At 54.1% G+C, this 21,333-nt stretch overlaps 46 non-coding genes across 46 annotated transcripts; all 46 read left to right on the top strand.

The window, feature by feature from the left end:
* Nucleotides 1–81: 81 nt before the first annotated feature.
* Trnal-cag (transfer RNA leucine (anticodon CAG)) lies at nucleotides 82–163 on the top strand. Its single transcript has one exon. It is a non-coding gene; the product is annotated as a tRNA-Leu (tRNA).
* A 282-nt stretch (nucleotides 164–445) lies between these two features.
* On the top strand, nucleotides 446–517 carry Trnae-cuc (transfer RNA glutamic acid (anticodon CUC)). Its single transcript has one exon. It is a non-coding gene; the product is annotated as a tRNA-Glu (tRNA).
* Nucleotides 518–903: 386 nt separating this feature from the next.
* On the top strand, nucleotides 904–975 carry Trnah-gug (transfer RNA histidin (anticodon GUG)). The gene has a single exon. It is a non-coding gene; the product is annotated as a tRNA-His (tRNA).
* Nucleotides 976–1,733: 758 nt separating this feature from the next.
* Nucleotides 1,734–1,815, top strand: Trnal-uag (transfer RNA leucine (anticodon UAG)). The gene has a single exon. It is a non-coding gene; the product is annotated as a tRNA-Leu (tRNA).
* An 80-nt stretch (nucleotides 1,816–1,895) lies between these two features.
* On the top strand, nucleotides 1,896–1,977 carry Trnal-cag (transfer RNA leucine (anticodon CAG)). The gene has a single exon. It is a non-coding gene; the product is annotated as a tRNA-Leu (tRNA).
* A 282-nt stretch (nucleotides 1,978–2,259) lies between these two features.
* Nucleotides 2,260–2,331, top strand: Trnae-cuc (transfer RNA glutamic acid (anticodon CUC)). The gene has a single exon. It is a non-coding gene; the product is annotated as a tRNA-Glu (tRNA).
* Nucleotides 2,332–2,717: 386 nt separating this feature from the next.
* On the top strand, nucleotides 2,718–2,789 carry Trnah-gug (transfer RNA histidin (anticodon GUG)). Its single transcript has one exon. It is a non-coding gene; the product is annotated as a tRNA-His (tRNA).
* Nucleotides 2,790–3,547: 758 nt separating this feature from the next.
* On the top strand, nucleotides 3,548–3,629 carry Trnal-uag (transfer RNA leucine (anticodon UAG)). Its single transcript has one exon. It is a non-coding gene; the product is annotated as a tRNA-Leu (tRNA).
* Nucleotides 3,630–3,709: 80 nt separating this feature from the next.
* Trnal-cag (transfer RNA leucine (anticodon CAG)) lies at nucleotides 3,710–3,791 on the top strand. Its single transcript has one exon. It is a non-coding gene; the product is annotated as a tRNA-Leu (tRNA).
* Nucleotides 3,792–4,073: 282 nt separating this feature from the next.
* On the top strand, nucleotides 4,074–4,145 carry Trnae-cuc (transfer RNA glutamic acid (anticodon CUC)). The gene has a single exon. It is a non-coding gene; the product is annotated as a tRNA-Glu (tRNA).
* Nucleotides 4,146–4,531: 386 nt separating this feature from the next.
* Nucleotides 4,532–4,603, top strand: Trnah-gug (transfer RNA histidin (anticodon GUG)). The gene has a single exon. It is a non-coding gene; the product is annotated as a tRNA-His (tRNA).
* A 758-nt stretch (nucleotides 4,604–5,361) lies between these two features.
* Trnal-uag (transfer RNA leucine (anticodon UAG)) lies at nucleotides 5,362–5,443 on the top strand. Its single transcript has one exon. It is a non-coding gene; the product is annotated as a tRNA-Leu (tRNA).
* Nucleotides 5,444–5,523: 80 nt separating this feature from the next.
* Trnal-cag (transfer RNA leucine (anticodon CAG)) lies at nucleotides 5,524–5,605 on the top strand. Its single transcript has one exon. It is a non-coding gene; the product is annotated as a tRNA-Leu (tRNA).
* A 282-nt stretch (nucleotides 5,606–5,887) lies between these two features.
* On the top strand, nucleotides 5,888–5,959 carry Trnae-cuc (transfer RNA glutamic acid (anticodon CUC)). Its single transcript has one exon. It is a non-coding gene; the product is annotated as a tRNA-Glu (tRNA).
* Nucleotides 5,960–6,345: 386 nt separating this feature from the next.
* On the top strand, nucleotides 6,346–6,417 carry Trnah-gug (transfer RNA histidin (anticodon GUG)). The gene has a single exon. It is a non-coding gene; the product is annotated as a tRNA-His (tRNA).
* A 758-nt stretch (nucleotides 6,418–7,175) lies between these two features.
* Trnal-uag (transfer RNA leucine (anticodon UAG)) lies at nucleotides 7,176–7,257 on the top strand. Its single transcript has one exon. It is a non-coding gene; the product is annotated as a tRNA-Leu (tRNA).
* An 80-nt stretch (nucleotides 7,258–7,337) lies between these two features.
* On the top strand, nucleotides 7,338–7,419 carry Trnal-cag (transfer RNA leucine (anticodon CAG)). The gene has a single exon. It is a non-coding gene; the product is annotated as a tRNA-Leu (tRNA).
* Nucleotides 7,420–7,701: 282 nt separating this feature from the next.
* On the top strand, nucleotides 7,702–7,773 carry Trnae-cuc (transfer RNA glutamic acid (anticodon CUC)). The gene has a single exon. It is a non-coding gene; the product is annotated as a tRNA-Glu (tRNA).
* A 386-nt stretch (nucleotides 7,774–8,159) lies between these two features.
* Trnah-gug (transfer RNA histidin (anticodon GUG)) lies at nucleotides 8,160–8,231 on the top strand. The gene has a single exon. It is a non-coding gene; the product is annotated as a tRNA-His (tRNA).
* Nucleotides 8,232–8,989: 758 nt separating this feature from the next.
* Trnal-uag (transfer RNA leucine (anticodon UAG)) lies at nucleotides 8,990–9,071 on the top strand. Its single transcript has one exon. It is a non-coding gene; the product is annotated as a tRNA-Leu (tRNA).
* Nucleotides 9,072–9,151: 80 nt separating this feature from the next.
* Trnal-cag (transfer RNA leucine (anticodon CAG)) lies at nucleotides 9,152–9,233 on the top strand. Its single transcript has one exon. It is a non-coding gene; the product is annotated as a tRNA-Leu (tRNA).
* A 282-nt stretch (nucleotides 9,234–9,515) lies between these two features.
* On the top strand, nucleotides 9,516–9,587 carry Trnae-cuc (transfer RNA glutamic acid (anticodon CUC)). Its single transcript has one exon. It is a non-coding gene; the product is annotated as a tRNA-Glu (tRNA).
* A 386-nt stretch (nucleotides 9,588–9,973) lies between these two features.
* Trnah-gug (transfer RNA histidin (anticodon GUG)) lies at nucleotides 9,974–10,045 on the top strand. Its single transcript has one exon. It is a non-coding gene; the product is annotated as a tRNA-His (tRNA).
* Nucleotides 10,046–10,965: 920 nt separating this feature from the next.
* Nucleotides 10,966–11,047, top strand: Trnal-cag (transfer RNA leucine (anticodon CAG)). The gene has a single exon. It is a non-coding gene; the product is annotated as a tRNA-Leu (tRNA).
* A 282-nt stretch (nucleotides 11,048–11,329) lies between these two features.
* On the top strand, nucleotides 11,330–11,401 carry Trnae-cuc (transfer RNA glutamic acid (anticodon CUC)). Its single transcript has one exon. It is a non-coding gene; the product is annotated as a tRNA-Glu (tRNA).
* A 386-nt stretch (nucleotides 11,402–11,787) lies between these two features.
* On the top strand, nucleotides 11,788–11,859 carry Trnah-gug (transfer RNA histidin (anticodon GUG)). The gene has a single exon. It is a non-coding gene; the product is annotated as a tRNA-His (tRNA).
* A 758-nt stretch (nucleotides 11,860–12,617) lies between these two features.
* Nucleotides 12,618–12,699, top strand: Trnal-uag (transfer RNA leucine (anticodon UAG)). Its single transcript has one exon. It is a non-coding gene; the product is annotated as a tRNA-Leu (tRNA).
* Nucleotides 12,700–12,779: 80 nt separating this feature from the next.
* On the top strand, nucleotides 12,780–12,861 carry Trnal-cag (transfer RNA leucine (anticodon CAG)). The gene has a single exon. It is a non-coding gene; the product is annotated as a tRNA-Leu (tRNA).
* Nucleotides 12,862–13,143: 282 nt separating this feature from the next.
* Trnae-cuc (transfer RNA glutamic acid (anticodon CUC)) lies at nucleotides 13,144–13,215 on the top strand. Its single transcript has one exon. It is a non-coding gene; the product is annotated as a tRNA-Glu (tRNA).
* A 386-nt stretch (nucleotides 13,216–13,601) lies between these two features.
* Trnah-gug (transfer RNA histidin (anticodon GUG)) lies at nucleotides 13,602–13,673 on the top strand. The gene has a single exon. It is a non-coding gene; the product is annotated as a tRNA-His (tRNA).
* Nucleotides 13,674–14,431: 758 nt separating this feature from the next.
* On the top strand, nucleotides 14,432–14,513 carry Trnal-uag (transfer RNA leucine (anticodon UAG)). The gene has a single exon. It is a non-coding gene; the product is annotated as a tRNA-Leu (tRNA).
* Nucleotides 14,514–14,593: 80 nt separating this feature from the next.
* Trnal-cag (transfer RNA leucine (anticodon CAG)) lies at nucleotides 14,594–14,675 on the top strand. The gene has a single exon. It is a non-coding gene; the product is annotated as a tRNA-Leu (tRNA).
* A 282-nt stretch (nucleotides 14,676–14,957) lies between these two features.
* On the top strand, nucleotides 14,958–15,029 carry Trnae-cuc (transfer RNA glutamic acid (anticodon CUC)). The gene has a single exon. It is a non-coding gene; the product is annotated as a tRNA-Glu (tRNA).
* A 386-nt stretch (nucleotides 15,030–15,415) lies between these two features.
* Nucleotides 15,416–15,487, top strand: Trnah-gug (transfer RNA histidin (anticodon GUG)). Its single transcript has one exon. It is a non-coding gene; the product is annotated as a tRNA-His (tRNA).
* Nucleotides 15,488–16,245: 758 nt separating this feature from the next.
* On the top strand, nucleotides 16,246–16,327 carry Trnal-uag (transfer RNA leucine (anticodon UAG)). Its single transcript has one exon. It is a non-coding gene; the product is annotated as a tRNA-Leu (tRNA).
* Nucleotides 16,328–16,407: 80 nt separating this feature from the next.
* Nucleotides 16,408–16,489, top strand: Trnal-cag (transfer RNA leucine (anticodon CAG)). Its single transcript has one exon. It is a non-coding gene; the product is annotated as a tRNA-Leu (tRNA).
* Nucleotides 16,490–16,771: 282 nt separating this feature from the next.
* Trnae-cuc (transfer RNA glutamic acid (anticodon CUC)) lies at nucleotides 16,772–16,843 on the top strand. Its single transcript has one exon. It is a non-coding gene; the product is annotated as a tRNA-Glu (tRNA).
* A 386-nt stretch (nucleotides 16,844–17,229) lies between these two features.
* Nucleotides 17,230–17,301, top strand: Trnah-gug (transfer RNA histidin (anticodon GUG)). Its single transcript has one exon. It is a non-coding gene; the product is annotated as a tRNA-His (tRNA).
* A 758-nt stretch (nucleotides 17,302–18,059) lies between these two features.
* Nucleotides 18,060–18,141, top strand: Trnal-uag (transfer RNA leucine (anticodon UAG)). The gene has a single exon. It is a non-coding gene; the product is annotated as a tRNA-Leu (tRNA).
* An 80-nt stretch (nucleotides 18,142–18,221) lies between these two features.
* Trnal-cag (transfer RNA leucine (anticodon CAG)) lies at nucleotides 18,222–18,303 on the top strand. The gene has a single exon. It is a non-coding gene; the product is annotated as a tRNA-Leu (tRNA).
* Nucleotides 18,304–18,585: 282 nt separating this feature from the next.
* Trnae-cuc (transfer RNA glutamic acid (anticodon CUC)) lies at nucleotides 18,586–18,657 on the top strand. The gene has a single exon. It is a non-coding gene; the product is annotated as a tRNA-Glu (tRNA).
* A 386-nt stretch (nucleotides 18,658–19,043) lies between these two features.
* Trnah-gug (transfer RNA histidin (anticodon GUG)) lies at nucleotides 19,044–19,115 on the top strand. Its single transcript has one exon. It is a non-coding gene; the product is annotated as a tRNA-His (tRNA).
* A 758-nt stretch (nucleotides 19,116–19,873) lies between these two features.
* Trnal-uag (transfer RNA leucine (anticodon UAG)) lies at nucleotides 19,874–19,955 on the top strand. The gene has a single exon. It is a non-coding gene; the product is annotated as a tRNA-Leu (tRNA).
* Nucleotides 19,956–20,035: 80 nt separating this feature from the next.
* Trnal-cag (transfer RNA leucine (anticodon CAG)) lies at nucleotides 20,036–20,117 on the top strand. Its single transcript has one exon. It is a non-coding gene; the product is annotated as a tRNA-Leu (tRNA).
* Nucleotides 20,118–20,399: 282 nt separating this feature from the next.
* On the top strand, nucleotides 20,400–20,471 carry Trnae-cuc (transfer RNA glutamic acid (anticodon CUC)). The gene has a single exon. It is a non-coding gene; the product is annotated as a tRNA-Glu (tRNA).
* Nucleotides 20,472–20,857: 386 nt separating this feature from the next.
* On the top strand, nucleotides 20,858–20,929 carry Trnah-gug (transfer RNA histidin (anticodon GUG)). Its single transcript has one exon. It is a non-coding gene; the product is annotated as a tRNA-His (tRNA).
* Nucleotides 20,930–21,333: the final 404 nt, after the last annotated feature.

Raw genomic sequence — 21,333 nt, 5'->3', positions numbered from 1 at the left:
AATTTTTACGTCTCACTTTTGTGCCGCTGCGGTGTGTTCTCGTGGCGTAGGACGCAGCTCTTGTGACGCGCGTGTTGTGTAGGTAGCGTGGCCGAGCGGTCTAAGGCGCTGGTTTCAGGCACCAGTCTCTTGAGAGGCGTGGGTTCCAACCCCACAGCTGCCAAACGTGTAATGTTTCCTGTGTCGAAGACGGCTGCGCTTATTGCCTGCAAAGAAAACAGCACAACAAGGCGTGAGCTTCTGCTTCGTGAATTGCCGTAGAACAGTGCGTGGTGCAACGACAGGATTTGGAGGCGCCTTTTGCTCTCATCATTGCTGGCGTTCGTCTCCACGAAATGCGTCCGGAGCACGCCGTTCTATAACGCGAGAGAGTGGATTTTTTACAGTTGTCGACAGTTAACCGTGCGTGGTTGCTGTGTTCGCTGGAAGAGCGCTGCCGCCGTTATCCGGTGTGGTCTAGTGGCTAGGATACCTGGCTCTCACCCAGGAGGCCCGGGTTCGATTCCCGGTACCGGAAATGCGCGTTTTTGTTGCTCCTCTTTTGCGACTTGTCCCGACTTTGATCGACTGACGCTACGCTGACGCGTGCAGAAAGCCACGTTAAGTATGATTCGTGGCAACACCTGACGGCGAGAGAGATGCGGCATCTATCCACTTGTTATCCAGCCACATACGGGTACCTGTAGTCAAGAGGCTTGGAGGACTGCAAGATATTGCCACGGAGGTGAATGCAGCTAACCACTGTAGTTAGTGTCCTGACAGCGCAGCAACGTTCATTTGCTCGTATACACGTGATGCGGACCGTGTCTGACACTGCTGTGGCGTACACCTTGGCCTAGGCTTTGCTGTGTATCGCCACTTGCATTCCAGCCAGCTGCTTTCGTGGGCGGCTTCGTGGCCGTGGCCGTGATCGTCTAGTGGTTAGGACACTGCGTTGTGGCCGCAATAACCCAGGTTCGAATCCTGGTCACGGCAATTTTGAAAGTTTTGCCTTACTGCCGTTGCAATAGCGATAGTGCACGAGTACTCGAAATGACAGTGCTCTCTTGATTTTGTCACTCGTGTTCCGCAGGCCGCAGTTTGCACTATCACTTCCTCACCAACACGTAATGTCGCCTCCCAGAGCGCAGACGTCCGCTGCTCTCTGTAGTCGAAAAGGGCAGTTGTTTTGAAGTGCGATGGATGAGCAGCCAGCCCCAGCAGAACAGGAAGCTGTGGCGTGCACTGTTTCTACAAATGCTAGGAACACTGGTGCCCATTGCAGCGCACGTAGCATGGCCGAGCGCTCTATGGCGCTGGTTTAAGGCACCAGTCTCTTCGTAGGCGTCGGTTCGAATCCCAGCGCTGCCAGGGGTTTTGCTGTAGTCGTGTTAACCTGCCGCTTTCTCTTCACGTGTAACCTCCTTGAGCTCACATATGTTTGTTACATGGAGCATTCTAGCTCCGCCTGACAGGTACAGCTATGATACTTTAGTGGTTACGGAAAGCCCAGGTTCGAAACCTGGTCAGAGCACGAAAACGTCTCTCGATGCTGTCTCCTTAACTACGACAGCTACAGACAAGTGGCGTCGCTACCATACGGCGGGCACGGCATTTTCTTGTTGTGGATGGCCTAAAGAGACGCTTCCAGTGGGAGAGCAGTGGAAATACATGGCACAGCGATTGCCAAGACACTTACATTTCGGAGTGATCTTTGTACTACAAAGGAAACGTTTCGCCGCTCGTGCTCCAGCGGTAACGTGGCCGAGCGGTCTAAGGCGCTGGTTTTAGGCACCAGTCTCTTCGGAGGCGTGGGTTCGAATCCCACAGCTGCCAATTTTTACGTCTCACTTTTGTGCCGCTGCGGTGTGTTCTCGTGGCGTAGGACGCAGCTCTTGTGACGCGCGTGTTGTGTAGGTAGCGTGGCCGAGCGGTCTAAGGCGCTGGTTTCAGGCACCAGTCTCTTGAGAGGCGTGGGTTCCAACCCCACAGCTGCCAAACGTGTAATGTTTCCTGTGTCGAAGACGGCTGCGCTTATTGCCTGCAAAGAAAACAGCACAACAAGGCGTGAGCTTCTGCTTCGTGAATTGCCGTAGAACAGTGCGTGGTGCAACGACAGGATTTGGAGGCGCCTTTTGCTCTCATCATTGCTGGCGTTCGTCTCCACGAAATGCGTCCGGAGCACGCCGTTCTATAACGCGAGAGAGTGGATTTTTTACAGTTGTCGACAGTTAACCGTGCGTGGTTGCTGTGTTCGCTGGAAGAGCGCTGCCGCCGTTATCCGGTGTGGTCTAGTGGCTAGGATACCTGGCTCTCACCCAGGAGGCCCGGGTTCGATTCCCGGTACCGGAAATGCGCGTTTTTGTTGCTCCTCTTTTGCGACTTGTCCCGACTTTGATCGACTGACGCTACGCTGACGCGTGCAGAAAGCCACGTTAAGTATGATTCGTGGCAACACCTGACGGCGAGAGAGATGCGGCATCTATCCACTTGTTATCCAGCCACATACGGGTACCTGTAGTCAAGAGGCTTGGAGGACTGCAAGATATTGCCACGGAGGTGAATGCAGCTAACCACTGTAGTTAGTGTCCTGACAGCGCAGCAACGTTCATTTGCTCGTATACACGTGATGCGGACCGTGTCTGACACTGCTGTGGCGTACACCTTGGCCTAGGCTTTGCTGTGTATCGCCACTTGCATTCCAGCCAGCTGCTTTCGTGGGCGGCTTCGTGGCCGTGGCCGTGATCGTCTAGTGGTTAGGACACTGCGTTGTGGCCGCAATAACCCAGGTTCGAATCCTGGTCACGGCAATTTTGAAAGTTTTGCCTTACTGCCGTTGCAATAGCGATAGTGCACGAGTACTCGAAATGACAGTGCTCTCTTGATTTTGTCACTCGTGTTCCGCAGGCCGCAGTTTGCACTATCACTTCCTCACCAACACGTAATGTCGCCTCCCAGAGCGCAGACGTCCGCTGCTCTCTGTAGTCGAAAAGGGCAGTTGTTTTGAAGTGCGATGGATGAGCAGCCAGCCCCAGCAGAACAGGAAGCTGTGGCGTGCACTGTTTCTACAAATGCTAGGAACACTGGTGCCCATTGCAGCGCACGTAGCATGGCCGAGCGCTCTATGGCGCTGGTTTAAGGCACCAGTCTCTTCGTAGGCGTCGGTTCGAATCCCAGCGCTGCCAGGGGTTTTGCTGTAGTCGTGTTAACCTGCCGCTTTCTCTTCACGTGTAACCTCCTTGAGCTCACATATGTTTGTTACATGGAGCATTCTAGCTCCGCCTGACAGGTACAGCTATGATACTTTAGTGGTTACGGAAAGCCCAGGTTCGAAACCTGGTCACAGCACGAAAACGTCTCTCGATGCTGTCTCCTTAACTACGACAGCTACAGACAAGTGGCGTCGCTACCATACGGCGGGCACGGCATTTTCTTGTTGTGGATGGCCTAAAGAGACGCTTCCAGTGGGAGAGCAGTGGAAATACATGGCACAGCGATTGCCAAGACACTTACATTTCGGAGTGATCTTTGTACTACAAAGGAAACGTTTCGCCGCTCGTGCTCCAGCGGTAACGTGGCCGAGCGGTCTAAGGCGCTGGTTTTAGGCACCAGTCTCTTCGGAGGCGTGGGTTCGAATCCCACAGCTGCCAATTTTTACGTCTCACTTTTGTGCCGCTGCGGTGTGTTCTCGTGGCGTAGGACGCAGCTCTTGTGACGCGCGTGTTGTGTAGGTAGCGTGGCCGAGCGGTCTAAGGCGCTGGTTTCAGGCACCAGTCTCTTGAGAGGCGTGGGTTCCAACCCCACAGCTGCCAAACGTGTAATGTTTCCTGTGTCGAAGACGGCTGCGCTTATTGCCTGCAAAGAAAACAGCACAACAAGGCGTGAGCTTCTGCTTCGTGAATTGCCGTAGAACAGTGCGTGGTGCAACGACAGGATTTGGAGGCGCCTTTTGCTCTCATCATTGCTGGCGTTCGTCTCCACGAAATGCGTCCGGAGCACGCCGTTCTATAACGCGAGAGAGTGGATTTTTTACAGTTGTCGACAGTTAACCGTGCGTGGTTGCTGTGTTCGCTGGAAGAGCGCTGCCGCCGTTATCCGGTGTGGTCTAGTGGCTAGGATACCTGGCTCTCACCCAGGAGGCCCGGGTTCGATTCCCGGTACCGGAAATGCGCGTTTTTGTTGCTCCTCTTTTGCGACTTGTCCCGACTTTGATCGACTGACGCTACGCTGACGCGTGCAGAAAGCCACGTTAAGTATGATTCGTGGCAACACCTGACGGCGAGAGAGATGCGGCATCTATCCACTTGTTATCCAGCCACATACGGGTACCTGTAGTCAAGAGGCTTGGAGGACTGCAAGATATTGCCACGGAGGTGAATGCAGCTAACCACTGTAGTTAGTGTCCTGACAGCGCAGCAACGTTCATTTGCTCGTATACACGTGATGCGGACCGTGTCTGTCACTGCTGTGGCGTACACCTTGGCCTAGGCTTTGCTGTGTATCGCCACTTGCATTCCAGCCAGCTGCTTTCGTGTGCGGCTTCGTGGCCGTGGCCGTGATCGTCTAGTGGTTAGGACACTGCGTTGTGGCCGCAATAACCCAGGTTCGAATCCTGGTCACGGCAATTTTGAAAGTTTTGCCTTACTGCCGTTGCAATAGCGATAGTGCACGAGTACTCGAAATGACAGTGCTCTCTTGATTTTGTCACTCGTGTTCCGCAGGCCGCAGTTTGCACTATCACTTCCTCACCAACACGTAATGTCGCCTCCCAGAGCGCAGACGTCCGCTGCTCTCTGTAGTCGAAAAGGGCAGTTGTTTTGAAGTGCGATGGATGAGCAGCCAGCCCCAGCAGAACAGGAAGCTGTGGCGTGCACTGTTTCTACAAATGCTAGGAACACTGGTGCCCATTGCAGCGCACGTAGCATGGCCGAGCGCTCTATGGCGCTGGTTTAAGGCACCAGTCTCTTCGTAGGCGTCGGTTCGAATCCCAGCGCTGCCAGGGGTTTTGCTGTAGTCGTGTTAACCTGCCGCTTTCTCTTCACGTGTAACCTCCTTGAGCTCACATATGTTTGTTACATGGAGCATTCTAGCTCCGCCTGACAGGTACAGCTATGATACTTTAGTGGTTACGGAAAGCCCAGGTTCGAAACCTGGTCACAGCACGAAAACGTCTCTCGATGCTGTCTCCTTAACTACGACAGCTACAGACAAGTGGCGTCGCTACCATACGGCGGGCACGGCATTTTCTTGTTGTGGATGGCCTAAAGAGACGCTTCCAGTGGGAGAGCAGTGGAAATACATGGCACAGCGATTGCCAAGACACTTACATTTCGGAGTGATCTTTGTACTACAAAGGAAACGTTTCGCCGCTCGTGCTCCAGCGGTAACGTGGCCGAGCGGTCTAAGGCGCTGGTTTTAGGCACCAGTCTCTTCGGAGGCGTGGGTTCGAATCCCACAGCTGCCAATTTTTACGTCTCACTTTTGTGCCGCTGCGGTGTGTTCTCGTGGCGTAGGACGCAGCTCTTGTGACGCGCGTGTTGTGTAGGTAGCGTGGCCGAGCGGTCTAAGGCGCTGGTTTCAGGCACCAGTCTCTTGAGAGGCGTGGGTTCCAACCCCACAGCTGCCAAACGTGTAATGTTTCCTGTGTCGAAGACGGCTGCGCTTATTGCCTGCAAAGAAAACAGCACAACAAGGCGTGAGCTTCTGCTTCGTGAATTGCCGTAGAACAGTGCGTGGTGCAACGACAGGATTTGGAGGCGCCTTTTGCTCTCATCATTGCTGGCGTTCGTCTCCACGAAATGCGTCCGGAGCACGCCGTTCTATAACGCGAGAGAGTGGATTTTTTACAGTTGTCGACAGTTAACCGTGCGTGGTTGCTGTGTTCGCTGGAAGAGCGCTGCCGCCGTTATCCGGTGTGGTCTAGTGGCTAGGATACCTGGCTCTCACCCAGGAGGCCCGGGTTCGATTCCCGGTACCGGAAATGCGCGTTTTTGTTGCTCCTCTTTTGCGACTTGTCCCGACTTTGATCGACTGACGCTACGCTGACGCGTGCAGAAAGCCACGTTAAGTATGATTCGTGGCAACACCTGACGGCGAGAGAGATGCGGCATCTATCCACTTGTTATCCAGCCACATACGGGTACCTGTAGTCAAGAGGCTTGGAGGACTGCAAGATATTGCCACGGAGGTGAATGCAGCTAACCACTGTAGTTAGTGTCCTGACAGCGCAGCAACGTTCATTTGCTCGTATACACGTGATGCGGACCGTGTCTGTCACTGCTGTGGCGTACACCTTGGCCTAGGCTTTGCTGTGTATCGCCACTTGCATTCCAGCCAGCTGCTTTCGTGGGCGGCTTCGTGGCCGTGGCCGTGATCGTCTAGTGGTTAGGACACTGCGTTGTGGCCGCAATAACCCAGGTTCGAATCCTGGTCACGGCAATTTTGAAAGTTTTGCCTTACTGCCGTTGCAATAGCGATAGTGCACGAGTACTCGAAATGACAGTGCTCTCTTGATTTTGTCACTCGTGTTCCGCAGGCCGCAGTTTGCACTATCACTTCCTCACCAACACGTAATGTCGCCTCCCAGAGCGCAGACGTCCGCTGCTCTCTGTAGTCGAAAAGGGCAGTTGTTTTGAAGTGCGATGGATGAGCAGCCAGCCCCAGCAGAACAGGAAGCTGTGGCGTGCACTGTTTCTACAAATGCTAGGAACACTGGTGCCCATTGCAGCGCACGTAGCATGGCCGAGCGCTCTATGGCGCTGGTTTAAGGCACCAGTCTCTTCGTAGGCGTCGGTTCGAATCCCAGCGCTGCCAGGGGTTTTGCTGTAGTCGTGTTAACCTGCCGCTTTCTCTTCACGTGTAACCTCCTTGAGCTCACATATGTTTGTTACATGGAGCATTCTAGCTCCGCCTGACAGGTACAGCTATGATACTTTAGTGGTTACGGAAAGCCCAGGTTCGAAACCTGGTCACAGCACGAAAACGTCTCTCGATGCTGTCTCCTTAACTACGACAGCTACAGACAAGTGGCGTCGCTACCATACGGCGGGCACGGCATTTTCTTGTTGTGGATGGCCTAAAGAGACGCTTCCAGTGGGAGAGCAGTGGAAATACATGGCACAGCGATTGCCAAGACACTTACATTTCGGAGTGATCTTTGTACTACAAAGGAAACGTTTCGCCGCTCGTGCTCCAGCGGTAACGTGGCCGAGCGGTCTAAGGCGCTGGTTTTAGGCACCAGTCTCTTCGGAGGCGTGGGTTCGAATCCCACAGCTGCCAATTTTTACGTCTCACTTTTGTGCCGCTGCGGTGTGTTCTCGTGGCGTAGGACGCAGCTCTTGTGACGCGCGTGTTGTGTAGGTAGCGTGGCCGAGCGGTCTAAGGCGCTGGTTTCAGGCACCAGTCTCTTGAGAGGCGTGGGTTCCAACCCCACAGCTGCCAAACGTGTAATGTTTCCTGTGTCGAAGACGGCTGCGCTTATTGCCTGCAAAGAAAACAGCACAACAAGGCGTGAGCTTCTGCTTCGTGAATTGCCGTAGAACAGTGCGTGGTGCAACGACAGGATTTGGAGGCGCCTTTTGCTCTCATCATTGCTGGCGTTCGTCTCCACGAAATGCGTCCGGAGCACGCCGTTCTATAACGCGAGAGAGTGGATTTTTTACAGTTGTCGACAGTTAACCGTGCGTGGTTGCTGTGTTCGCTGGAAGAGCGCTGCCGCCGTTATCCGGTGTGGTCTAGTGGCTAGGATACCTGGCTCTCACCCAGGAGGCCCGGGTTCGATTCCCGGTACCGGAAATGCGCGTTTTTGTTGCTCCTCTTTTGCGACTTGTCCCGACTTTGATCGACTGACGCTACGCTGACGCGTGCAGAAAGCCACGTTAAGTATGATTCGTGGCAACACCTGACGGCGAGAGAGATGCGGCATCTATCCACTTGTTATCCAGCCACATACGGGTACCTGTAGTCAAGAGGCTTGGAGGACTGCAAGATATTGCCACGGAGGTGAATGCAGCTAACCACTGTAGTTAGTGTCCTGACAGCGCAGCAACGTTCATTTGCTCGTATACACGTGATGCGGACCGTGTCTGTCACTGCTGTGGCGTACACCTTGGCCTAGGCTTTGCTGTGTATCGCCACTTGCATTCCAGCCAGCTGCTTTCGTGGGCGGCTTCGTGGCCGTGGCCGTGATCGTCTAGTGGTTAGGACACTGCGTTGTGGCCGCAATAACCCAGGTTCGAATCCTGGTCACGGCAATTTTGAAAGTTTTGCCTTACTGCCGTTGCAATAGCGATAGTGCACGAGTACTCGAAATGACAGTGCTCTCTTGATTTTGTCACTCGTGTTCCGCAGGCCGCAGTTTGCACTATCACTTCCTCACCAACACGTAATGTCGCCTCCCAGAGCGCAGACGTCCGCTGCTCTCTGTAGTCGAAAAGGGCAGTTGTTTTGAAGTGCGATGGATGAGCAGCCAGCCCCAGCAGAACAGGAAGCTGTGGCGTGCACTGTTTCTACAAATGCTAGGAACACTGGTGCCCATTGCAGCGCACGTAGCATGGCCGAGCGCTCTATGGCGCTGGTTTAAGGCACCAGTCTCTTCGTAGGCGTCGGTTCGAATCCCAGCGCTGCCAGGGGTTTTGCTGTAGTCGTGTTAACCTGCCGCTTTCTCTTCACGTGTAACCTCCTTGAGCTCACATATGTTTGTTACATGGAGCATTCTAGCTCCGCCTGACAGGTACAGCTATGATACTTTAGTGGTTACGGAAAGCCCAGGTTCGAAACCTGGTCACAGCACGAAAACGTCTCTCGATGCTGTCTCCTTAACTACGACAGCTACAGACAAGTGGCGTCGCTACCATACGGCGGGCACGGCATTTTCTTGTTGTGGATGGCCTAAAGAGACGCTTCCAGTGGGAGAGCAGTGGAAATACATGGCACAGCGATTGCCAAGACACTTACATTTCGGAGTGATCTTTGTACTACAAAGGAAACGTTTCGCCGCTCGTGCTCCAGCGGTAACGTGGCCGAGCGGTCTAAGGCGCTGGTTTTAGGCACCAGTCTCTTCGGAGGCGTGGGTTCGAATCCCACAGCTGCCAATTTTTACGTCTCACTTTTGTGCCGCTGCGGTGTGTTCTCGTGGCGTAGGACGCAGCTCTTGTGACGCGCGTGTTGTGTAGGTAGCGTGGCCGAGCGGTCTAAGGCGCTGGTTTCAGGCACCAGTCTCTTGAGAGGCGTGGGTTCCAACCCCACAGCTGCCAAACGTGTAATGTTTCCTGTGTCGAAGACGGCTGCGCTTATTGCCTGCAAAGAAAACAGCACAACAAGGCGTGAGCTTCTGCTTCGTGAATTGCCGTAGAACAGTGCGTGGTGCAACGACAGGATTTGGAGGCGCCTTTTGCTCTCATCATTGCTGGCGTTCGTCTCCACGAAATGCGTCCGGAGCACGCCGTTCTATAACGCGAGAGAGTGGATTTTTTACAGTTGTCGACAGTTAACCGTGCGTGGTTGCTGTGTTCGCTGGAAGAGCGCTGCCGCCGTTATCCGGTGTGGTCTAGTGGCTAGGATACCTGGCTCTCACCCAGGAGGCCCGGGTTCGATTCCCGGTACCGGAAATGCGCGTTTTTGTTGCTCCTCTTTTGCGACTTGTCCCGACTTTGATCGACTGACGCTACGCTGACGCGTGCAGAAAGCCACGTTAAGTATGATTCGTGGCAACACCTGACGGCGAGAGAGATGCGGCATCTATCCACTTGTTATCCAGCCACATACGGGTACCTGTAGTCAAGAGGCTTGGAGGACTGCAAGATATTGCCACGGAGGTGAATGCAGCTAACCACTGTAGTTAGTGTCCTGACAGCGCAGCAACGTTCATTTGCTCGTATACACGTGATGCGGACCGTGTCTGACACTGCTGTGGCGTACACCTTGGCCTAGGCTTTGCTGTGTATCGCCACTTGCATTCCAGCCAGCTGCTTTCGTGGGCGGCTTCGTGGCCGTGGCCGTGATCGTCTAGTGGTTAGGACACTGCGTTGTGGCCGCAATAACCCAGGTTCGAATCCTGGTCACGGCAATTTTGAAAGTTTTGCCTTACTGCCGTTGCAATAGCGATAGTGCACGAGTACTCGAAATGACAGTGCTCTCTTGATTTTGTCACTCGTGTTCCGCAGGCCGCAGTTTGCACTATCACTTCCTCACCAACACGTAATGTCGCCTCCCAGAGCGCAGACGTCCGCTGCTCTCTGTAGTCGAAAAGGGCAGTTGTTTTGAAGTGCGATGGATGAGCAGCCAGCCCCAGCAGAACAGGAAGCTGTGGCGTGCACTGTTTCTACAAATGCTAGGAACACTGGTGCCCATTGCAGCGCACGTAGCATGGCCGAGCGCTCTATGGCGCTGGTTTAAGGCACCAGTCTCTTCGTAGGCGTCGGTTCGAATCCCAGCGCTGCCAGGGGTTTTGCTGTAGTCGTGTTAACCTGCCGCTTTCTCTTCACGTGTAACCTCCTTGAGCTCACATATGTTTGTTACATGGAGCATTCTAGCTCCGCCTGACAGGTACAGCTATGATACTTTAGTGGTTACGGAAAGCCCAGGTTCGAAACCTGGTCAGAGCACGAAAACGTCTCTCGATGCTGTCTCCTTAACTACGACAGCTACAGACAAGTGGCGTCGCTACCATACGGCGGGCACGGCATTTTCTTGTTGTGGATGGCCTAAAGAGACGCTTCCAGTGGGAGAGCAGTGGAAATACATGGCACAGCGATTGCCAAGACACTTACATTTCGGAGTGATCTTTGTACTGCAAAGGAAACGTTTCGCCGCTCGTGCTCCAGCGGTAACGTGGCCGAGCGGTCTAAGGCGCTGGTTTTAGGCACAAGTCTCTTCGGAGGCGTGGGTTCGAATCCCACAGCTGCCAATTTTTACGTCTCACTTTTGTGCCGCTGCGGTGTGTTCTCGTGGCGTAGGACGCAGCTCTTGTGACGCGCGTGTTGTGTAGGTAGCGTGGCCGAGCGGTCTAAGGCGCTGGTTTCAGGCACCAGTCTCTTGAGAGGCGTGGGTTCCAACCCCACAGCTGCCAAACGTGTAATGTTTCCTGTGTCGAAGACGGCTGCGCTTATTGCCTGCAAAGAAAACAGCACAACAAGGCGTGAGCTTCTGCTTCGTGAATTGCCGTAGAACAGTGCGTGGTGCAACGACAGGATTTGGAGGCGCCTTTTGCTCTCATCATTGCTGGCGTTCGTCTCCACGAAATGCGTCCGGAGCACGCCGTTCTATAACGCGAGAGAGTGGATTTTTTACAGTTGTCGACAGTTAACCGTGCGTGGTTGCTGTGTTCGCTGGAAGAGCGCTGCCGCCGTTATCCGGTGTGGTCTAGTGGCTAGGATACCTGGCTCTCACCCAGGAGGCCCGGGTTCGATTCCCGGTACCGGAAATGCGCGTTTTTGTTGCTCCTCTTTTGCGACTTGTCCCGACTTTGATCGACTGACGCTACGCTGACGCGTGCAGAAAGCCACGTTAAGTATGATTCGTGGCAACACCTGACGGCGAGAGAGATGCGGCATCTATCCACTTGTTATCCAGCCACATACGGGTACCTGTAGTCAAGAGGCTTGGAGGACTGCAAGATATTGCCACGGAGGTGAATGCAGCTAACCACTGTAGTTAGTGTCCTGACAGCGCAGCAACGTTCATTTGCTCGTATACACGTGATGCGGACCGTGTCTGACACTGCTGTGGCGTACACCTTGGCCTAGGCTTTGCTGTGTATCGCCACTTGCATTCCAGCCAGCTGCTTTCGTGGGCGGCTTCGTGGCCGTGGCCGTGATCGTCTAGTGGTTAGGACACTGCGTTGTGGCCGCAATAACCCAGGTTCGAATCCTGGTCACGGCAATTTTGAAAGTTTTGCCTTACTGCCGTTGCAATAGCGATAGTGCACGAGTACTCGAAATGACAGTGCTCTCTTGATTTTGTCACTCGTGTTCCGCAGGCCGCAGTTTGCACTATCACTTCCTCACCAACACGTAATGTCGCCTCCCAGAGCGCAGACGTCCGCTGCTCTCTGTAGTCGAAAAGGGCAGTTGTTTTGAAGTGCGATGGATGAGCAGCCAGCCCCAGCAGAACAGGAAGCTGTGGCGTGCACTGTTTCTACAAATGCTAGGAACACTGGTGCCCATTGCAGCGCACGTAGCATGGCCGAGCGCTCTATGGCGCTGGTTTAAGGCACCAGTCTCTTCGTAGGCGTCGGTTCGAATCCCAGCGCTGCCAGGGGTTTTGCTGTAGTCGTGTTAACCTGCCGCTTTCTCTTCACGTGTAACCTCCTTGAGCTCACATATGTTTGTTACATGGAGCATTCTAGCTCCGCCTGACAGGTACAGCTATGATACTTTAGTGGTTACGGAAAGCCCAGGTTCGAAACCTGGTCAGAGCACGAAAACGTCTCTCGATGCTGTCTCCTTAACTACGACAGCTACAGACAAGTGGCGTCGCTACCATACGGCGGGCACGGCATTTTCTTGTTGTGGATGGCCTAAAGAGACGCTTCCAGTGGGAGAGCAGTGGAAATACATGGCACAGCGATTGCCAAGACACTTACATTTCGGAGTGATCTTTGTACTACAAAGGAAACGTTTCGCCGCTCGTGCTCCAGCGGTAACGTGGCCGAGCGGTCTAAGGCGCTGGTTTTAGGCACCAGTCTCTTCGGAGGCGTGGGTTCGAATCCCACAGCTGCCAATTTTTACGTCTCACTTTTGTGCCGCTGCGGTGTGTTCTCGTGGCGTAGGACGCAGCTCTTGTGACGCGCGTGTTGTGTAGGTAGCGTGGCCGAGCGGTCTAAGGCGCTGGTTTCAGGCACCAGTCTCTTGAGAGGCGTGGGTTCCAACCCCACAGCTGCCAAACGTGTAATGTTTCCTGTGTCGAAGACGGCTGCGCTTATTGCCTGCAAAGAAAACAGCACAACAAGGCGTGAGCTTCTGCTTCGTGAATTGCCGTAGAACAGTGCGTGGTGCAACGACAGGATTTGGAGGCGCCTTTTGCTCTCATCATTGCTGGCGTTCGTCTCCACGAAATGCGTCCGGAGCACGCCGTTCTATAACGCGAGAGAGTGGATTTTTTACAGTTGTCGACAGTTAACCGTGCGTGGTTGCTGTGTTCGCTGGAAGAGCGCTGCCGCCGTTATCCGGTGTGGTCTAGTGGCTAGGATACCTGGCTCTCACCCAGGAGGCCCGGGTTCGATTCCCGGTACCGGAAATGCGCGTTTTTGTTGCTCCTCTTTTGCGACTTGTCCCGACTTTGATCGACTGACGCTACGCTGACGCGTGCAGAAAGCCACGTTAAGTATGATTCGTGGCAACACCTGACGGCGAGAGAGATGCGGCATCTATCCACTTGTTATCCAGCCACATACGGGTACCTGTAGTCAAGAGGCTTGGAGGACTGCAAGATATTGCCACGGAGGTGAATGCAGCTAACCACTGTAGTTAGTGTCCTGACAGCGCAGCAACGTTCATTTGCTCGTATACACGTGATGCGGACCGTGTCTGACACTGCTGTGGCGTACACCTTGGCCTAGGCTTTGCTGTGTATCGCCACTTGCATTCCAGCCAGCTGCTTTCGTGGGCGGCTTCGTGGCCGTGGCCGTGATCGTCTAGTGGTTAGGACACTGCGTTGTGGCCGCAATAACCCAGGTTCGAATCCTGGTCACGGCAATTTTGAAAGTTTTGCCTTACTGCCGTTGCAATAGCGATAGTGCACGAGTACTCGAAATGACAGTGCTCTCTTGATTTTGTCACTCGTGTTCCGCAGGCCGCAGTTTGCACTATCACTTCCTCACCAACACGTAATGTCGCCTCCCAGAGCGCAGACGTCCGCTGCTCTCTGTAGTCGAAAAGGGCAGTTGTTTTGAAGTGCGATGGATGAGCAGCCAGCCCCAGCAGAACAGGAAGCTGTGGCGTGCACTGTTTCTACAAATGCTAGGAACACTGGTGCCCATTGCAGCGCACGTAGCATGGCCGAGCGCTCTATGGCGCTGGTTTAAGGCACCAGTCTCTTCGTAGGCGTCGGTTCGAATCCCAGCGCTGCCAGGGGTTTTGCTGTAGTCGTGTTAACCTGCCGCTTTCTCTTCACGTGTAACCTCCTTGAGCTCACATATGTTTGTTACATGGAGCATTCTAGCTCCGCCTGACAGGTACAGCTATGATACTTTAGTGGTTACGGAAAGCCCAGGTTCGAAACCTGGTCACAGCACGAAAACGTCTCTCGATGCTGTCTCCTTAACTACGACAGCTACAGACAAGTGGCGTCGCTACCATACGGCGGGCACGGCATTTTCTTGTTGTGGATGGCCTAAAGAGACGCTTCCAGTGGGAGAGCAGTGGAAATACATGGCACAGCGATTGCCAAGACACTTACATTTCGGAGTGATCTTTGTACTACAAAGGAAACGTTTCGCCGCTCGTGCTCCAGCGGTAACGTGGCCGAGCGGTCTAAGGCGCTGGTTTTAGGCACCAGTCTCTTCGGAGGCGTGGGTTCGAATCCCACAGCTGCCAATTTTTACGTCTCACTTTTGTGCCGCTGCGGTGTGTTCTCGTGGCGTAGGACGCAGCTCTTGTGACGCGCGTGTTGTGTAGGTAGCGTGGCCGAGCGGTCTAAGGCGCTGGTTTCAGGCACCAGTCTCTTGAGAGGCGTGGGTTCCAACCCCACAGCTGCCAAACGTGTAATGTTTCCTGTGTCGAAGACGGCTGCGCTTATTGCCTGCAAAGAAAACAGCACAACAAGGCGTGAGCTTCTGCTTCGTGAATTGCCGTAGAACAGTGCGTGGTGCAACGACAGGATTTGGAGGCGCCTTTTGCTCTCATCATTGCTGGCGTTCGTCTCCACGAAATGCGTCCGGAGCACGCCGTTCTATAACGCGAGAGAGTGGATTTTTTACAGTTGTCGACAGTTAACCGTGCGTGGTTGCTGTGTTCGCTGGAAGAGCGCTGCCGCCGTTATCCGGTGTGGTCTAGTGGCTAGGATACCTGGCTCTCACCCAGGAGGCCCGGGTTCGATTCCCGGTACCGGAAATGCGCGTTTTTGTTGCTCCTCTTTTGCGACTTGTCCCGACTTTGATCGACTGACGCTACGCTGACGCGTGCAGAAAGCCACGTTAAGTATGATTCGTGGCAACACCTGACGGCGAGAGAGATGCGGCATCTATCCACTTGTTATCCAGCCACATACGGGTACCTGTAGTCAAGAGGCTTGGAGGACTGCAAGATATTGCCACGGAGGTGAATGCAGCTAACCACTGTAGTTAGTGTCCTGACAGCGCAGCAACGTTCATTTGCTCGTATACACGTGATGCGGACCGTGTCTGTCACTGCTGTGGCGTACACCTTGGCCTAGGCTTTGCTGTGTATCGCCACTTGCATTCCAGCCAGCTGCTTTCGTGTGCGGCTTCGTGGCCGTGGCCGTGATCGTCTAGTGGTTAGGACACTGCGTTGTGGCCGCAATAACCCAGGTTCGAATCCTGGTCACGGCAATTTTGAAAGTTTTGCCTTACTGCCGTTGCAATAGCGATAGTGCACGAGTACTCGAAATGACAGTGCTCTCTTGATTTTGTCACTCGTGTTCCGCAGGCCGCAGTTTGCACTATCACTTCCTCACCAACACGTAATGTCGCCTCCCAGAGCGCAGACGTCCGCTGCTCTCTGTAGTCGAAAAGGGCAGTTGTTTTGAAGTGCGATGGATGAGCAGCCAGCCCCAGCAGAACAGGAAGCTGTGGCGTGCACTGTTTCTACAAATGCTAGGAACACTGGTGCCCATTGCAGCGCACGTAGCATGGCCGAGCGCTCTATGGCGCTGGTTTAAGGCACCAGTCTCTTCGTAGGCGTCGGTTCGAATCCCAGCGCTGCCAGGGGTTTTGCTGTAGTCGTGTTAACCTGCCGCTTTCTCTTCACGTGTAACCTCCTTGAGCTCACATATGTTTGTTACATGGAGCATTCTAGCTCCGCCTGACAGGTACAGCTATGATACTTTAGTGGTTACGGAAAGCCCAGGTTCGAAACCTGGTCACAGCACGAAAACGTCTCTCGATGCTGTCTCCTTAACTACGACAGCTACAGACAAGTGGCGTCGCTACCATACGGCGGGCACGGCATTTTCTTGTTGTGGATGGCCTAAAGAGACGCTTCCAGTGGGAGAGCAGTGGAAATACATGGCACAGCGATTGCCAAGACACTTACATTTCGGAGTGATCTTTGTACTACAAAGGAAACGTTTCGCCGCTCGTGCTCCAGCGGTAACGTGGCCGAGCGGTCTAAGGCGCTGGTTTTAGGCACCAGTCTCTTCGGAGGCGTGGGTTCGAATCCCACAGCTGCCAATTTTTACGTCTCACTTTTGTGCCGCTGCGGTGTGTTCTCGTGGCGTAGGACGCAGCTCTTGTGACGCGCGTGTTGTGTAGGTAGCGTGGCCGAGCGGTCTAAGGCGCTGGTTTCAGGCACCAGTCTCTTGAGAGGCGTGGGTTCCAACCCCACAGCTGCCAAACGTGTAATGTTTCCTGTGTCGAAGACGGCTGCGCTTATTGCCTGCAAAGAAAACAGCACAACAAGGCGTGAGCTTCTGCTTCGTGAATTGCCGTAGAACAGTGCGTGGTGCAACGACAGGATTTGGAGGCGCCTTTTGCTCTCATCATTGCTGGCGTTCGTCTCCACGAAATGCGTCCGGAGCACGCCGTTCTATAACGCGAGAGAGTGGATTTTTTACAGTTGTCGACAGTTAACCGTGCGTGGTTGCTGTGTTCGCTGGAAGAGCGCTGCCGCCGTTATCCGGTGTGGTCTAGTGGCTAGGATACCTGGCTCTCACCCAGGAGGCCCGGGTTCGATTCCCGGTACCGGAAATGCGCGTTTTTGTTGCTCCTCTTTTGCGACTTGTCCCGACTTTGATCGACTGACGCTACGCTGACGCGTGCAGAAAGCCACGTTAAGTATGATTCGTGGCAACACCTGACGGCGAGAGAGATGCGGCATCTATCCACTTGTTATCCAGCCACATACGGGTACCTGTAGTCAAGAGGCTTGGAGGACTGCAAGATATTGCCACGGAGGTGAATGCAGCTAACCACTGTAGTTAGTGTCCTGACAGCGCAGCAACGTTCATTTGCTCGTATACACGTGATGCGGACCGTGTCTGTCACTGCTGTGGCGTACACCTTGGCCTAGGCTTTGCTGTGTATCGCCACTTGCATTCCAGCCAGCTGCTTTCGTGGGCGGCTTCGTGGCCGTGGCCGTGATCGTCTAGTGGTTAGGACACTGCGTTGTGGCCGCAATAACCCAGGTTCGAATCCTGGTCACGGCAATTTTGAAAGTTTTGCCTTACTGCCGTTGCAATAGCGATAGTGCACGAGTACTCGAAATGACAGTGCTCTCTTGATTTTGTCACTCGTGTTCCGCAGGCCGCAGTTTGCACTATCACTTCCTCACCAACACGTAATGTCGCCTCCCAGAGCGCAGACGTCCGCTGCTCTCTGTAGTCGAAAAGGGCAGTTGTTTTGAAGTGCGATGGATGAGCAGCCAGCCCCAGCAGAACAGGAAGCTGTGGCGTGCACTGTTTCTACAAATGCTAGGAACACTGGTGCCCATTGCAGCGCACGTAGCATGGCCGAGCGCTCTATGGCGCTGGTTTAAGGCACCAGTCTCTTCGTAGGCGTCGGTTCGAATCCCAGCGCTGCCAGGGGTTTTGCTGTAGTCGTGTTAACCTGCCGCTTTCTCTTCACGTGTAACCTCCTTGAGCTCACATATGTTTGTTACATGGAGCATTCTAGCTCCGCCTGACAGGTACAGCTATGATACTTTAGTGGTTACGGAAAGCCCAGGTTCGAAACCTGGTCACAGCACGAAAACGTCTCTCGATGCTGTCTCCTTAACTACGACAGCTACAGACAAGTGGCGTCGCTACCATACGGCGGGCACGGCATTTTCTTGTTGTGGATGGCCTAAAGAGACGCTTCCAGTGGGAGAGCAGTGGAAATACATGGCACAGCGATTGCCAAGACACTTACATTTCGGAGTGATCTTTGTACTACAAAGGAAACGTTTCGCCGCTCGTGCTCCAGCGGTAACGTGGCCGAGCGGTCTAAGGCGCTGGTTTTAGGCACCAGTCTCTTCGGAGGCGTGGGTTCGAATCCCACAGCTGCCAATTTTTACGTCTCACTTTTGTGCCGCTGCGGTGTGTTCTCGTGGCGTAGGACGCAGCTCTTGTGACGCGCGTGTTGTGTAGGTAGCGTGGCCGAGCGGTCTAAGGCGCTGGTTTCAGGCACCAGTCTCTTGAGAGGCGTGGGTTCCAACCCCACAGCTGCCAAACGTGTAATGTTTCCTGTGTCGAAGACGGCTGCGCTTATTGCCTGCAAAGAAAACAGCACAACAAGGCGTGAGCTTCTGCTTCGTGAATTGCCGTAGAACAGTGCGTGGTGCAACGACAGGATTTGGAGGCGCCTTTTGCTCTCATCATTGCTGGCGTTCGTCTCCACGAAATGCGTCCGGAGCACGCCGTTCTATAACGCGAGAGAGTGGATTTTTTACAGTTGTCGACAGTTAACCGTGCGTGGTTGCTGTGTTCGCTGGAAGAGCGCTGCCGCCGTTATCCGGTGTGGTCTAGTGGCTAGGATACCTGGCTCTCACCCAGGAGGCCCGGGTTCGATTCCCGGTACCGGAAATGCGCGTTTTTGTTGCTCCTCTTTTGCGACTTGTCCCGACTTTGATCGACTGACGCTACGCTGACGCGTGCAGAAAGCCACGTTAAGTATGATTCGTGGCAACACCTGACGGCGAGAGAGATGCGGCATCTATCCACTTGTTATCCAGCCACATACGGGTACCTGTAGTCAAGAGGCTTGGAGGACTGCAAGATATTGCCACGGAGGTGAATGCAGCTAACCACTGTAGTTAGTGTCCTGACAGCGCAGCAACGTTCATTTGCTCGTATACACGTGATGCGGACCGTGTCTGACACTGCTGTGGCGTACACCTTGGCCTAGGCTTTGCTGTGTATCGCCACTTGCATTCCAGCCAGCTGCTTTCGTGGGCGGCTTCGTGGCCGTGGCCGTGATCGTCTAGTGGTTAGGACACTGCGTTGTGGCCGCAATAACCCAGGTTCGAATCCTGGTCACGGCAATTTTGAAAGTTTTGCCTTACTGCCGTTGCAATAGCGATAGTGCACGAGTACTCGAAATGACAGTGCTCTCTTGATTTTGTCACTCGTGTTCCGCAGGCCGCAGTTTGCACTATCACTTCCTCACCAACACGTAATGTCGCCTCCCAGAGCGCAGACGTCCGCTGCTCTCTGTAGTCGAAAAGGGCAGTTGTTTTGAAGTGCGATGGATGAGCAGCCAGCCCCAGCAGAACAGGAAGCTGTGGCGTGCACTGTTTCTACAAATGCTAGGAACACTGGTGCCCATTGCAGCGCACGTAGCATGGCCGAGCGCTCTATGGCGCTGGTTTAAGGCACCAGTCTCTTCGTAGGCGTCGGTTCGAATCCCAGCGCTGCCAGGGGTTTTGCTGTAGTCGTGTTAACCTGCCGCTTTCTCTTCACGTGTAACCTCCTTGAGCTCACATATGTTTGTTACATGGAGCATTCTAGCTCCGCCTGACAGGTACAGCTATGATACTTTAGTGGTTACGGAAAGCCCAGGTTCGAAACCTGGTCACAGCACGAAAACGTCTCTCGATGCTGTCTCCTTAACTACGACAGCTACAGACAAGTGGCGTCGCTACCATACGGCGGGCACGGCATTTTCTTGTTGTGGATGGCCTAAAGAGACGCTTCCAGTGGGAGAGCAGTGGAAATACATGGCACAGCGATTGCCAAGACACTTACATTTCGGAGTGATCTTTGTACTACAAAGGAAACGTTTCGCCGCTCGTGCTCCAGCGGTAACGTGGCCGAGCGGTCTAAGGCGCTGGTTTTAGGCACCAGTCTCTTCGGAGGCGTGGGTTCGAATCCCACAGCTGCCAATTTTTACGTCTCACTTTTGTGCCGCTGCGGTGTGTTCTCGTGGCGTAGGACGCAGCTCTTGTGACGCGCGTGTTGTGTAGGTAGCGTGGCCGAGCGGTCTAAGGCGCTGGTTTCAGGCACCAGTCTCTTGAGAGGCGTGGGTTCCAACCCCACAGCTGCCAAACGTGTAATGTTTCCTGTGTCGAAGACGGCTGCGCTTATTGCCTGCAAAGAAAACAGCACAACAAGGCGTGAGCTTCTGCTTCGTGAATTGCCGTAGAACAGTGCGTGGTGCAACGACAGGATTTGGAGGCGCCTTTTGCTCTCATCATTGCTGGCGTTCGTCTCCACGAAATGCGTCCGGAGCACGCCGTTCTATAACGCGAGAGAGTGGATTTTTTACAGTTGTCGACAGTTAACCGTGCGTGGTTGCTGCGTTCGCTGGAAGAGCGCTGCCGCCGTTATCCGGTGTGGTCTAGTGGCTAGGATACCTGGCTCTCACCCAGGAGGCCCGGGTTCGATTCCCGGTACCGGAAATGCGCGTTTTTGTTGCTCCTCTTTTGCGACTTGTCCCGAGTTTGATCGACTGACGCTACGCTGACGCGTGCAGAAAGCCACGTTAAGTATGATTCGTGGCAACACCTGACGGCGAGAGAGATGCGGCATCTATCCACTTGTTATCCAGCCACATACGGGTACCTGTAGTCAAGAGGCTTGGAGGACTGCAAGATATTGCCACGGAGGTGAATGCAGCTAACCACTGTAGTTAGTGTCCTGACAGCGCAGCAACGTTCATTTGCTCGTATACACGTGATGCGGACCGTGTCTGACACTGCTGTGGCGTACACCTTGGCCTAGGCTTTGCTGTGTATCGCCACTTGCATTCCAGCCAGCTGCTTTCGTGGGCGGCTTCGTGGCCGTGGCCGTGATCGTCTAGTGGTTAGGACACTGCGTTGTGGCCGCAATAACCCAGGTTCGAATCCTGGTCACGGCAATTTTGAAAGTTTTGCCTTACTGCCGTTGCAATAGCGATAGTGCACGAGTACTCGAAATGACAGTGCTCTCTTGATTTTGTCACTCGTGTTCCGCAGGCCGCAGTTTGCACTATCACTTCCTCACCAACACGTAATGTCGCCTCCCAGAGCGCAGACGTCCGCTGCTCTCTGTAGTCGAAAAGGGCAGTTGTTTTGAAGTGCGATGGATGAGCAGCCAGCCCCAGCAGAACAGGAAGCTGTGGCGTGCACTGTTTCTACAAATGCTAGGAACACTGGTGCCCATTGCAGCGCACGTAGCATGGCCGAGCGCTCTATGGCGCTGGTTTAAGGCACCAGTCTCTTCGTAGGCGTCGGTTCGAATCCCAGCGCTGCCAGGGGTTTTGCTGTAGTCGTGTTAACCTGC

Source organism: Schistocerca nitens, chromosome 1 (assembly GCF_023898315.1).
Source record: "Schistocerca nitens isolate TAMUIC-IGC-003100 chromosome 1, iqSchNite1.1, whole genome shotgun sequence".
NCBI classification, from domain to species: Eukaryota; Metazoa; Arthropoda; class Insecta; order Orthoptera; family Acrididae; genus Schistocerca; species Schistocerca nitens.
This window is presented reverse-complemented; position numbering and strand designations above follow the sequence as displayed.